Genomic DNA, 14,083 nt, shown 5'->3' with positions numbered 1-14,083 from the left:
TTGGCATAGGTTTTGTATTTTACAGTTGAGGGTTTGGAGAGAAGCAATCAATTGTTCAAAGTCATGTAAGTAATAAGTAACAACAAGTTTCAAATTTTGTCCTTTGAATGCTAAGTCTTGAACTTTTGCCACTCCCTTTTGACTGCCTTCACATAGGTTTGGGATTGTGTTAGGAAAGAACTCCAGGACTAGGAATATGGATAAAACAAAACTTTACACTTCCCTAAGAGTCCTGTCAGTGATGAATTCATTTGAGTGATATCTTTAATCCAAGGCTTCCTTCTGTGCTACAAAATACCTTTTCAATATTTTACAATATGTAGAATGAGGCCTAGCTCTAAACACAGGAAGGGAGTGTGAGCCTTAATTCTTAACTGTTCTCCCACCTGTGTCTATCAGGGGTCAATCATTCCTGAATTATGCAAACTGTAATATCCCAGAAATAGCAATTAATGTTGCTTGGGCAAAACATTTAACCTCTACATCCACCTACAAAATGTGCCTTTGCTTATATGCATGATGCCTGGGATATCAGGTAAATAATACGATTCTTCAGTGAGGTGGAAGATATCACCCTTCAGACCCAAGGTTCCTTTGGAGAGGATACAAATGATTTTTTCAAGAAAATTAAATCTCTTGAGTGGACTAGCAACTGATCAGAAGCTGTATGTGCTGCCTGAATACCATTTTTGTACTCAGTATGTGTAGTTAACAGGTTTTGCCCTTGTGACTGACTATATATCTTCAAGGGCTTAGGAAAATGTATATTCCTTAAAGTAGAATATTATCGACCCATAGAGAAGACAATGTCCAGTGCTCTCCGGCTCAGCTCACATTACCTTCTGTAAAATAAATAGCTCCATGATTCTCTTCTCTCTGGCCAACAATTACTGGTATACCAGATTGAATGATGTGATCTTTCTGAATCCCAGTACTTCTAATCTTCCTTTTTCAGTTGTCCCTTTTGATATTTTTAAGGGCATTATGGTTATAGAACATGGGTCTTCTGTCAACAACCCACCTGATCTCAGAATTAAGACTGGTTTTTACATTTTCAAATAATAAAGTTGGTATTTCAAATTCTGAGGCAGTATTAAAAACAAGTGTCAAGGCAGATGGGGAAAGCTCATTGGAATGGGAGCTTGGTTGCAGGAGGATAAAGTCCCTTCTTCCGCCCCCACTGCTGACTGACTTGTAGGAGGACCCTGGGAAGTCACAGCCTCTCTGGCCCTTAATTTAGTCATCTGTAAAATAAGAGTGGGATTGAACTGGATTTCTAAGGTACTTTTTTGTTCCCTTACCCGTATTCCACCACTAAAAGTCATTCTTGCTTTTGCTTCTGGTGCTGAGATTCTCACCTTTGTTGGGTGATGTCCAACAGTGTCTTGAAAGGCTCAAAGAGAATTTCAGCTTCAGGTGGATGGTGAAAATACCATAGGATGGGTTGGCTAAAAAGGTTGTCTTGCCACTCTCACAAGGACCGGACTCTTTAAAAAAAAAAAAAAAACCCATACCTTGGGTCTCAGTATCAGTTCTAAGACAGAAGAGCTACAAGGGCTGGGTAATTGGGGTTAAGTGATTTACCCAGGGTCACACAGCTAGTAAGTGTTCAAATTTGAACCCAGGTCCTCTTGACTCCAGGCTTGCTACTATTCACTACTGTCTAGCTGCCCCAGCCAGGCCTCTTTAACAGCTGCTTTCTGTTGTCAGGAAACAATACATGAACATGTCAGGCAACAGAATAAACGGAATACTTTTGGCATTTCAGATTGAGTCATTTTGTGGGCCTCATTATTCCATTTACTCCTGGGACACTAGAACAACTCAAGTTTGTAGTAGGCCAATTTTCCTCATTTAGTCATTTTTTAAAGACCTTTTTGAGTGTCTCAAATCTTTGTGGAAGTTTAATCTAGTCCTCTGACTTACTGGAATCACAGTCTGAACCATGAATTAATTGCTCCATTCTTGTCAATGACCTGTTTAATGCATTTAAAAATATTTTAAATTTATTTTCAAAATTATTTTATTTTGGCACAAGTTAGTAATGACCTTCATAACAAATAACTGAAACACTCCTTTGCTTCCTTGCAAATTGATTAACTTATTGATGAACAGACAGGAGGGTCTTGCCTTTTAACTCAAACATTGTAGCATTAACTATAACTTAGGTATTGGAGCTGCGCTTTGTTGCCTCCCCTTCCATGTTGACTAAGGATTTACATTCTTGCAGTCATTGCGGCATTATTCTTTTGCCTCTTGATTTCTCCCCCCCTCCCTACATCATACAAATCTTCCCACATTTCTTTGGCAAATTTTGAACAACTTTTCCTGCAGCCTCTGTTTATTGTGACCATATTATGGTCTTAGAGGGAAGTCACATGATGGGGACTTGTCTTTACCTTCCCAGCAAGGAAGATCATGAATTATGGCTAGATTTGGCTTCAGGGAGGAGGCAAAGATTTTGCAAACATGTAGGAAACAAAGTTACTTTTGACCTCTGCTAGAAAAAAACTGGTTAAAGGAGGAGTTAGTAGTGGAGAGATATAAAAAGAAGGAAAAGCTCCCACAGCAAAATTTTTAAGTAACTTAACAGATGCTTAAAAATTATTATAATTAGTTTGATCATTTTTCAGTTGATGTTTTCCCTCCTGGCTTTTTAAAAATTATTGATGAGTTGTGAGGAAAACAGTGGTAAAACAGAGCCAGGGGAAAATCAGCCCTCCCATGCCAGTGTCTGTGTGAAGTGCTGGGAGTTGTTTCCTTTACCCCTGGCACTTTAGCTCATCTGTTATGGGTGCGGACTCTTACTCTGTCACCCAAGGGTGAGGGAAGGGGGAAGCCGACACCTTTTCAAGGACCAATCAGACTTTTCTTGGCATAGTCCCCAGACTAGGTGAGTAAACAGGATTAAGTCAGCTGTTAAGGTTTCATTTCTTCCTTCCAAGTTATCTGAGAATGGATTAGTATTGTTTGCCCAATTCCTCTCCATGGCTGGCAGAGGGTGCCCTTCCAGGATCAGGTAGCTCTCCATTCTTTCCCTACCTGCCCCCTGGTGTGTAACAGGGAGGCGTTTCTGAGGAAGAGGAAGAGACTTGATCACTAGTACCTTGAGGGACCTGAGCCAAGAATGAGAAGTAAGTTTGGTCTGGTTCTGGGCTTGTATTACTGAGTCAGCCGCCTACAACAGTTTATGGAGGGACATAGATGAAAAATAAGAAAAAATCTTGCAGAATGAAACATTAGACCAATAACCAAATATTTATGCAGTTTTTAGGTCAAGGGCAACTTTGAGGTGGAGAGTTACAAAGGGGCTTACACAGTGACCAACTTAGTCCAGATCTTGTAATGGTGCCAAGGTTACAGTTTATAAAGAATTTTCCTCATGGTGATCCTGTGAATCTTTAGTGCAAATTTTAGTGTCCCATTTTGCTGATGAAGAAACTGAGGCTCAATATTATACCACATTACCAGGGTCTTTAACTCCAAACCCAATGCTTTTCCTGCTTTGTTCCTCTGAGGAAAGTATTCTTATTGGCCTCCAGCCCTTGTAGGACAAAGGAGGATGTGGGGAGATTTAATTCTTTTCCTACACAACTCAGTCACCAGAATTAATAGGGAGATTACAGGTGCTGCTTTTGATGATCCACCAATGAGCCAAGATTTTGCTTTTGTCAAACGAATGTACAGACATAACCATGTTCTTTTAACCTGAGTGGAAAACCATCTACATTCAGTTGGGGCACCTGTTGTTTGCAGAACTCTGAGCTGGGGCAGAGGACCTATGTAGAGTTTAAGAGTTCCTCTTAAACTTTTGGTAGGTTGAGTAGGAGGTTATATGTATGTGGATCACTGCAATATGTGTATAACCAAAGTATGTTTCATACCTAGAGATTTGCTGGTAAATGCTTAACAACCTGCTCTCTGGGAAAATGTTTGTCTAGCACACCTAAGGTTAATCTACATTATTAACATTTTCTCTATTTCTTAAGTCTAAACAACCAACAATAAAATCAAGCCCTGATTTGTAATGTTTGCCAATGCCCAAGATGTAAATGCATAGCCTCAGAATTTAACACTCCTTCATGAGCTAGTAAGCTGACTCCAGCGTACCCCTGCTACGCCTCTCTAAGACAGATGGTGTTATGTGGAGTTCTTTGGTTTTGGGGAGGAAAAGGTCATCAGCCACTGGGTATGGCTATCAGGGAAGGCTTCAGAGATGTCATTCGAGTTGGGTTATAAAGGATGGGTAACCAGTGGGAAGGCTGGGAGGAGGTGCCTCAGGACATGCATGAACAGAATCGAGGAGAGCTCTAGATGCACTTGAGAACATTCCTTTTGACTGGAGCACAGAGCACATGAAAAAAAGGTGAGAAAAGTGGTGGCACTGCTTTTAGAGGCAAGAGGAGTGACATGGCCAGATTGATCTTGACTGCCATGTTTTATATTGGGCAAGTCCTTCACCTACCTCAGCCCCTCTGTGAAGTATGCCCTGCCTCAGCGTTGCTGTAGAGAGTGCACTGGGTATGATTCCCATATAAAAATGAGATGTTCACAAGTTAGATTCATCTGGTGTGCATGTGAAAGCAAAGGAAGGTGGTAGGGCCTGAAGACCTGATAGACTTAGAGTTAGGCTGGTGGTCTTGTTTTGGAGTTTTGGCATGGTAGGATTCCGGGCTCTGCTGGAATTAAGAGGTGCCAAGAAGAGCTCAAGGACACCCCCAAGTGCCTATTTACAACCAACACCATTGTGCAAAACCCACACCAGACTTAGTAGCTTCCTAAAAGGCCAAAGCTTTGGCTAGACTTCCCTTGAAGGGCCGAGGAATGACAGCATGGCAGCACCATTGGTGGGATTCATGAGAGCCCCTTGCCCTAGGCAGGAGCTGCTAGCTAGGCTAGTTATTGGGCAGAGAGATGGTGGGCCAGAAGCCCTTGGGATGACTTCTAATTATGGCCATGAGGCCAAGGTGGGCCCATGGCTGAGCTCCCCAACACTGCAGCCTTCTGGATTGAGTGTTAGTAACCGGTATAGCAGATCTTCCATTTAGCCCAGACCAGAGGAGAGTGCTAGCAGATTAAAGTGCCTAGTAACATGCACACACATTTGACTGGCTGGCTTCCTGCTCTCTATGGGTCCCAGACTTTGTATCTCCAGGCCTGAATTAATTAGCAGCAGGAAAAAGAGGTCAGGAAAGATTGTGACACCACTTCCCCATTCTGTCTGTTTTCAATGCAGTGAAGGGCCTATCGGTGAACAAGTATAGGCGTGGTGCTGTGCCAGCCAGGTATAGGATATTGAAGCACAAAGTCCCATTTCGCAAGGAATCAACATTCTTTTGTCAGAAACAAAATGTACCTAAAGCAAATGTCAGGTGTGTTGGGGGGGTGGGGGTGCGCGGTAGGGAAGACGAGGCTGTGCTTGGGCTGAAACTTCCCCCTCCCCCTCCCCCCTGCTCTCCTTCCTCAGAGAAGAGATCCTAGGGAAACCCTACTAGCACACTGGCCAGGCGGGGAACCTCGCCACGGTTTATGCTCTTCTGAAAGCAGGCTCCTGAGGTTGGATCTGTGAGGGCAGGAGAAAGAAGGGCTTCAGAACAGTTTGGAGGAGCTTCCTTGATCCCTTGTTCAGGCAGGGAGATGGAAAAGAAGCTTCCCGTAGGAGGTGGCCTTGGATTCCAACGCTAGAGAGGGTGTGGGGGGAAGGGGAAGAGTACTTCTGGGGTCAGAAATTGGGCGGGGAGGAACAGGTTTTTCCTGACAAGCCCGGTTCTGATGAGGCGGCCTCTTCTTCCAGGCAGGTTGATTTGCCATGATTTGAAGGGTGTTTGGGAGGTTCCATGTAGACGTCCCTAGTCACCCTCCACCTGTCATCGGGACTCTGGGCCTCCAGACAGTGTAAACTCCTCTGGGCGGAGGGACAGGATAATGGTCATGAGGTCATGAGGGATGCCCATTCTTCCAGCTAGAGATAGCTTGGGGGTGGGCTGAGAGTTGACCTGGGAGGTAGGAAGGGCCAACATTTGCCCGACTTAAGCTCTCTGGCGGGAAACTGTGTGACCGTGCCCAAGTCATTTATCCCAGGCTGACCACATGGGTTTCCATTGGTGCTTTCTACATGATTGAAATAGCCTGTCAAGATCCGCATCAGGCATGGAGGATAGGGCTGGAACAGGGTTGGGTTTTCTTGCCTCTCCAGGGAGGCCTTTTTCATTTTATTACCTCCCTCTTCTTGGCAAGAGAGCATCGCAGAATAATAGCATGGGCTAGAGCCCTTAGCCATCCTAAATCCGTTTTACTTGAGAGTATCCTTGAAGCTAAAACAAGATGGCCGCCGTCCCTGCTGCCGGCGGTAAGGAATAGAAAAGGAAAACTTAGGAAACAGGTAAAATGGACTCTGTAGCTCTTTGTCTCCCACAGATGTGCCTGGCTTCCAAAGCCCCTCAGCAAAAGCATCTGCTTCAGGTTTGTTGGTGCAGGCCTCCGTGTCCTCATTCAAATCACCCCAATCACGAGGCACCTCACATTCATTGTTTTCTGGGGCTCTTCTAGTACATTAGTTTCCTTACCCTTGTTTGGTGTCTTCCTGGCCGACCCCCTCCCCCCATGTGTTCCTACGTCTATGGAACTTTTCCGACTTGGATCTCCTTGGGATGGACGGGAAGGGGGCCCTTCCGAGAAGCTGGACTGAGGAGTGAGAAGAAATCCTGGCCCTTCGCACAGGTTTCTCAGATGTACAGTGCCTCCAACCCACTAGGAGATTTGGAAGCCGCAGTCTAGGTGGGCGGGCGCCAGGGCACAGCCCCAAAGGGGGTGTGAACGATGGGAAGATAAATCCAGTACGGGCCAGCCCGCCCCCTGCTGCCCCAAAAGGCCCAATATGGACCCAAACAGCAGCAGAAGCTGTGTAGACGCCAGAGGGAAAACCCCCTCTCCTCCCTGCAGGCCCGTTCCCCCTTGTCCAGGAAAGAGTGGCATCTACCGGAGCCCTCGGCTCGCCCCTTTGGCTTCAGCTCCCGAAGAAGCTATCTTCCCTCCTGGACCCTTCCTGCCGAGAGCCCAAGCCGGCCGGTCCCCTGGCCTTCCTCAGCTCCTCCCTTTCAGGCCTCCACCTATCAGAGCCGTTGTCAGATCTTGTGGGTTCTCTCTCCGGTCCCTTCCCTCCACTCCACAGCCATCCGCTTCTGGCCCTCCTCAGCCCTCCCTGCACTCGCAATGGCCTTCCCATGAATTCCTCTGCCTCCCGCCTCTTCCCACCGCTGCCAAATGGCTCTTCCTACAGCTTGCTTCTGCCCGTGCCACTGCCGCCCATTACACTCGAGGATCGTGGGCCCGGCCTGCCTTTCCAGCCTTCCCAGCCGGCCTCCGGCCCGGCCACTTCTCACACTTGGAGGGAAACACAAAACGTCCACAAGTTGAGCAGAATCGCTAAAGCGAGCCGAATGAGTTTATGGGGAAAACTGAGTGGAAGTCGGGCCATTTGGTTTTTTCATTGTAAGAGGTGACTCTCCACAGGCAGAGTTCTCTACCCGAATCCTAGAAAAGCTGCTCTGTTCACTGTTATGGCTTGTTATTTGATGGCTGTATTGTCTTATCTTTCAATAAAAAAATCCAACACCGACCAGAGAGATTGGCGAACTCCGCGGATCCAATGAGCTGAGTCATTATGAGGCAATCATGACTACAGGCCCGCCCGGCTCTCCGGAACTAGGTAGGGATTTTTCAGAAATAAGGACGCATGTTCAGTCTTATTGCTTTCAAAGACAAAAAATGGTTCTTTAAAAATACCACTAAAAATAAGAATGAAAGAAGATTAAAAATAATTTCACGCCTCTTTTAAACTTTCATATACAACATGTTACCTGTTGGTATAATAGTCTTAGTCCATATGCTGCACACAGATGAGGGGTGCACACCCAATGATGTGTTCTCATGGAGTGTGCTTTTGGAGACCACTTATGCTTTGCTGTCCATTGGCTGACGTAGTTCTGTGAAGATTAAAATTAATATCTAATATTCCACATATATTTAATAATATTTATTAAATATTTAACTTAAAGCAAAAAGAAAGTAAAGCTAGGAAAAACAGAGCTTCCCCCTGCCTCCATGTGGATCCACATAAAATATGGTTGTTTCCTTCTTCACCCACGTTGAGACGAGGGTGCTCCTGACTGAGTTTCAGGGAGCTGGACTCCCTCCTAGCTGACTGACACTCTTGTTGGAGGCCTCGTCCCTCGCCAACAATGAAAAAAGCATGCTGACCAGCCCACTCAGTCCCTTTTGGGACTTCCTTTTCACCATCCCCCCGTCAGAAGACAAACTTGTAGCAGAATGGGCTTGATCTTGGAGGGTGGTGCTCTCCAATATCCTTTGTGCAGTGGGTGATGCATGTGTAAGCCAAAATTTTAAATTGATTTATATTAGTAACAAAGTCCTGTTTTGAACATATTTGCCCCAAAGTGTCACCTGATTGGGGGGAAGCATTGAAGGAGCAGATTGAGACACAACCTGAAAAAGGTCTGTTTCATTGCATAAAACAGAATCCCTTGTATTCATTTGCAATCACAGGTTTCTTCTTTTTTTTTTTCATTTTAATGAAGGCAGAATCTCCTAATGTTGCACTGTTTAGTCATCATATAAGTCAAGTGTATTAAGAATGAATGTGATTGTTTAAAAAACAAAAACATACAGGCAAGTGTATGTTTTATAATGATGTTCAAGAGGCTCATTTTAAAAACAAAAGCTGCCAGCACAGGAAAATCTAAAATTATCTCTAGGAGTTTTAGCAGCCTGAATTCTACAAGGCCACTGATCAGCCCAGCCCCTCCTTCAGGAGGCTAACGTGGAGGGAACAGATGAAAAATGGGAGTCAGTTTCCTGCCTCAACCTTCCCAAACCCTTTACAGGTTTATATGGGAATTCTATTGGCTAAAAACTGGTTTAGAATCCTCGCCAGAGGTTCTTTCCTGGTTATAGTTGAGCATCAGCTCCAAATATGGCTTATCTATAGTCACCATTTCGGATGGCATCAAAATGTAGGTCACTTTTATCCATCACTAGGTTTTTTGAATTTGCCCTTTATGTTTTTAAGAGGTGCCAGAGGTACACTTTTGCACTGACCTCTAAAGATGTTTTAAAAACAAAAAACAGACCACACTTTTCACAAAAGTAGTCCTTTGACATTATCTTACTTATTCGTGTGTTTGTACATTTTGTATGTTAATTTATGAATGATTTCAGTAAAAAAAAATACATATTCAAGAAAAAAAATGCTCTCCAATAGCCTTTGCCTCCAGGAATGGCAGGAAACACATGCAACTTGTGTGAACTTAAATGCATGCTGAGAGAAGAGCTCCTGGGAGTGGACCTTCCTAGCTCAAGAGATTGGGTTGGAAAATCTAGGAATTGGGAAAAATCTTGGTTTAAGTCCTACCTTTAATGTGTACTGGCTGTGATCTTGGGCAAAGTCACAACCTCTGTGCTGTAGGCTAGCCAGAGAGCCTAGCTTCTGGGTCTGGAGTCTGAAAGACCTCAGTTCAAAGGACTCAGAACTGGAACTAGCTGTGTGACTCTGGGTAAGTCACTTGACCTGCCTGCCTCAGTTTCCTCAATTGTAAAATGGAGGTAAAAAAAAATACCTTCCAGAGTTGTTGCAAAGATCAAGTAAGATAATATTTGTAAAATTCTTGGCATAGTGCCAGTGTAGGCATGATAAATATTTCCTAGGGCCCCCTTACACTCTTAAAAATTATTCAGGATTACCTCCAAAGAGCTTTGTTTTTGTGGACTATATTGATGTTTTCTGTATTAGAAATGAAAGCATTTTTGTATTAGTAGGAACATAGCTTTGACCTTATAGACCGCTAAAAGGATCTTGGGGTCTCCGGGTGATCCTTGATTTAGAATACAGAAGCATTTGTGGGAGGGAGACCCATCAGCAGGCAATCCAAATAATCCAGGTGTGATGCTGAGGGCCTGAACCAAGGTGGAAGCAGTGTCAGTAGAGAGGAGACGAATTCAAGAGATACTAAGGCAGAATCAACAGTACAGACGCTTCTTAGCTGTCTGACTGGGTAAGTCACACCTCCACTGCTGCTCTTCTGGCTTAGAACTGATATTAAGAAGGTAAGAGTTGAGAAAAAAAAAAGAATCAGCAAGACTTGGTGACTAGTTGGATTTGGGAGGGAGAGAGGGAGCGAGGAGTTGAGGAGGATGCCTACGTGGTGAGCCTGGGTGATTGGGAGCACGGCAGCACCCGGAACAGTGATAGACAATTTAGGAAAAGGAGAGGGAGCCACGAGTTTAGTTTTGAACATACTGAGTTTAAGGTGTCTAAGGGACAGCCAATTCTAGATGTGCAATAGGCAGTTGCTAGCTGAAGATCAGACGAGGTTAGGGCTAGATAAATAAATTTAAAGTACAGAGTGTAGCAGCTAAATCCATAGGAGGGTTTTTTGAGGATGGAGAAGACAAGGGCATGCTGGCAGGAAGCACGGGAGCAACCAGTCGACAGGGAGAATTTGAAAATAAATGACAGTGGGCACCTGGGGAGCTCAGTGGATTGAGAGCCAAACCATCTGGTCCTGGGTTCAAATTTGATCTCGTACTTCCTAGCTGTGTGACTCCGGGCAAGTCACTTAACCCCCATTGCTTAGCCCTCACTGATCTTCTGCCTTGGAACCAATACACAGTATTGATTCTAAAATAGAGAATTATTTAAAAAAAGAAAAGAAGAAATGAGAGACTGGATGACAGGAGGCAGGGCAATCAGCCCTGAAAGAAAGAAAGAGTGGGATGATTTGCTTTGGCAAAGAGGAGGGCCACTCCTCCTTGTGAGGCAGAGGTTAGGGAGATGGTGGGGAGCAGGGAGAGCCTCAATTTCAGTGAAATAGGAGGCAACGTTCTCACCAGAGAAGGTGGGAGCGGGGAGAGGGTCCAGGAGGGATGAACAGGTTTGCCAAAGCTGTCATCATCCATGGGAGAACGAGCACCTTACCACAGTGACAACCCAGTTGAGTTTATACAATAGGAATATGTGGGAGACTCAGGTAGCGTGGCTCCCCGACTGGCAATAGGAAGGTTTAAGGGACTTCGGGGAAGAAGCTAGAGAGGAAGTGGTGCACCCTCTGGGCCAAAAGAAGGGGAGTGGAGCCAGTGCAGGGGGCAGAGGGATGGCAGGTTACTAGGTGAGGAAGGTTGGGAGCTGCAAGACAGGAAGAGGTTGAATGAGGATGGGTTGTGACTCCATGAAGGAATTTCGAAGTTCATAAACAATGAAACATTTGTGAGTGATGCCAATATCAAGGGATGAGGGGGCAGCTGGGTGGCTCAGGGGGTAGAGCTCCCAGCCCTGGAGATGGGAAGTCCTAGGTTCAAATCTGGCCTCAGATACTTCCCAGCTGTGTGACCCTGGGCAAGCCACCTAACCCCCATTACCTAGCCCTTACCACTCTTCTGCCTTGGAACCAATACACAGTATTGACTCCAAGATGGAAGATGAGGGTAAAAAACAAAATCAAGGGACAGCCCTTTCTGTGCCTAGCTGAGATAGGGTAGAGGAGAAGTATGAAATGAGTACTTGATGAACTTTAGGTTAGAGCTTTTGAGGGAGAAGATAGATAAATAGATCAAGATCTATATATGTGTGTATATACATGCAATACAATATAACATGTGGACATACATAATACATGGAAATGCATGTGTGTATGTATGTTATCTGTGTGTATATGATTATGGAGTCAATATAGATTTGAAGTCCTCTAGTATGATGCTAAGAGTTGGGGAAGAGAGAAAGACCGAGAACCAGGCACGAAACCCATTGAGGACAGTCAGCAAATAACAGTTCTAAGAATTTTGATTGGATGATAGATGTGTATTGCATGAATCTCAGGGGAGAGAGTGAGCTTGGCAGCAGCTGGGGATGCAAGGAGTATTCTAGTTCCCCCACTTTGAGCAGCAGTAAGGCAGGTTGATGGTTCAGTGGATACAAATCTAGGTGTGGAGTCAGGATGATCCAAGTTTAAGGGGAGCCCTGGGCTGGGCACTTAACGTCTGCCTCAATTTCCTCACCTGAAAGATGGGTGTATTTAGTATGTTGTCTCCCACACTAATAGGTAATTAATAAATCCTTGTTTCCTCCCCCCTCTAGTGAGCTGGAGGGGGAAGTGAATGAGAGCACAACCAAAGATGGAAAAGGTGGCTGGGATAATGAATAAAGAGCCCAAAGAACTCCCTGGGAGTTATCAGGACCTGAGTTCAAACTTCACCTCTGACATATAATGACAGCATGACCACTGGCTACCCCTCAGTGCTCCTGATAACTGTTAATGTTGGTAAGCCTCAGAAAAGGTGATGACTGAATCAGAAGAGGGAGCCCTCTGCACTAGGCTGAGAAAAGAAAGTGCTCTCTGCCTCCCAGGGTCCAGACTACATTCTCTTAGAGGGATACAGTATATAAGCTATAATTAAGGCGACACATGGACAAAGTAATATAACATCTTCCCTCCCTCCCTCCCTCCCTCCCTCCCTCCCTTCTTTCCTCCCTCCCTCCCTTCTTTCCTCCCTCCCTCCCTTCTTTCCTCCCTTCCTTCCTTCCTTCCTTCCTTCCTTCCTTCCTTCCTTCCTTCCTTCCTTCCTTCCTTCCTTCCTTCCTTCCTTCCTTCCTTCCTTCCTTCCTTCCTTTCTTCTTTCTTACATGCATTTATGAGTTACTAAACTTTTAAAAGATATCTATATTTCTAGCCTTTGTGTGTCATCTGCTGGTTTTCACGTTCTTTTCTCAAACTAGCTTTCTACTTATTTTAACTTAAAGAAATTATATTGATTTATGGTATTACAAGATAAAATATCATATGATACTATTCAATTTCTGTGTCATTTGCAAGACTTTGGGGGTCATTTGTCGCTTCTGAAAAATTCCAAATTAATTTCTTATGCTGACCTGCAATATATGGAACTCTTGACGAGGAAAACTGAGATTTGGAAGAGATATGTATGTATGTATGAACTGTATGCATGAACTATATGTATGAACTGCATGTATGTATGCATACATGCATGCATGCATGTATCCAGTATAATTTCAGAGAGGGAGCATTAGTGGGGACAGGGGAAAGAGATAGAGAAAGAAGAGAACCAAGGTACCAGAACCAAATTGCTCTGAGCTCAAGTTGCTAGCTCGTTGTATTTGGTCTCAGAGACAGTAAAGGGCCACACGTTTTTCTGAGGAGAGGTATGACACAGAAAAATCTGTGTTTGGGGAATATCAGTTTTATATTTGTGTGCATGCTAGATATCTGCAAGAGGACAAGCAGAAGGGAACAATTAAAAAACTATCATAATAAGATAAAGTGTCCGGCCTGGGGTTTAGGAGAATCTGAGTTAAAATCTGGCCTCAGACACTTCCTGGCTGTGCGACCCTGGGCAAGTCACTTAACCCCAACTGCCTAACCCTTGCTGCTCTTCTGTCTTAGACCTGATACTAAAACAGAAGGTAGGGTTAAAATAAAAACAACAACTTTTTTTTATAGCCTTAGATGCAGCAATACCACTATTGGTTTCAGTTTCCCCAGATTAGGGGAAAAAGGAAAAGAACTTCTATTTTCGAAAGTATTTATAGCAGCTCTCTTTGTGGTAGCAAAGAACTGGAAATTGATGGGATGCCCATCGATTGGGAAATGGCGGAACAAGTGGTAGCATATGATTGTAAGGGAATATTATTTTACCACAGGAAGTGATGAGCAAGTTAATTAAAAAACATAGAAAGTTGTACATAAAATTATGAAGAGTGAAACAAATAGAACCAAGAGAACATTTTATGCAGCAACAGAAAGATCGTTTGAAGAATGACATGTGTATGTCCACCTCCAGGGTAAGACATATAGAACAGATAGAAACTAGCAAGACATAGTTTTATATATACATGTGTTTCTTTTGTCAAATGATGCCTCCTCTAGTGCTGAGAGGGGATGAGGGGAGAGATACCTGGGAATTTTAATGAACCAAAAATAAAAGAATGAAACAAAAATCTATTGTAATAGTGCAGATTAGCAAGGATGAAAGTCCAAATTTGGGTCATGGCTAT

This window comes from Monodelphis domestica, chromosome 2 (genome assembly GCF_027887165.1).
Source record: "Monodelphis domestica isolate mMonDom1 chromosome 2, mMonDom1.pri, whole genome shotgun sequence".
Taxonomy (NCBI): domain Eukaryota; kingdom Metazoa; phylum Chordata; class Mammalia; order Didelphimorphia; family Didelphidae; genus Monodelphis; species Monodelphis domestica.
Note: the sequence above shows the minus strand (reverse complement) of the source record.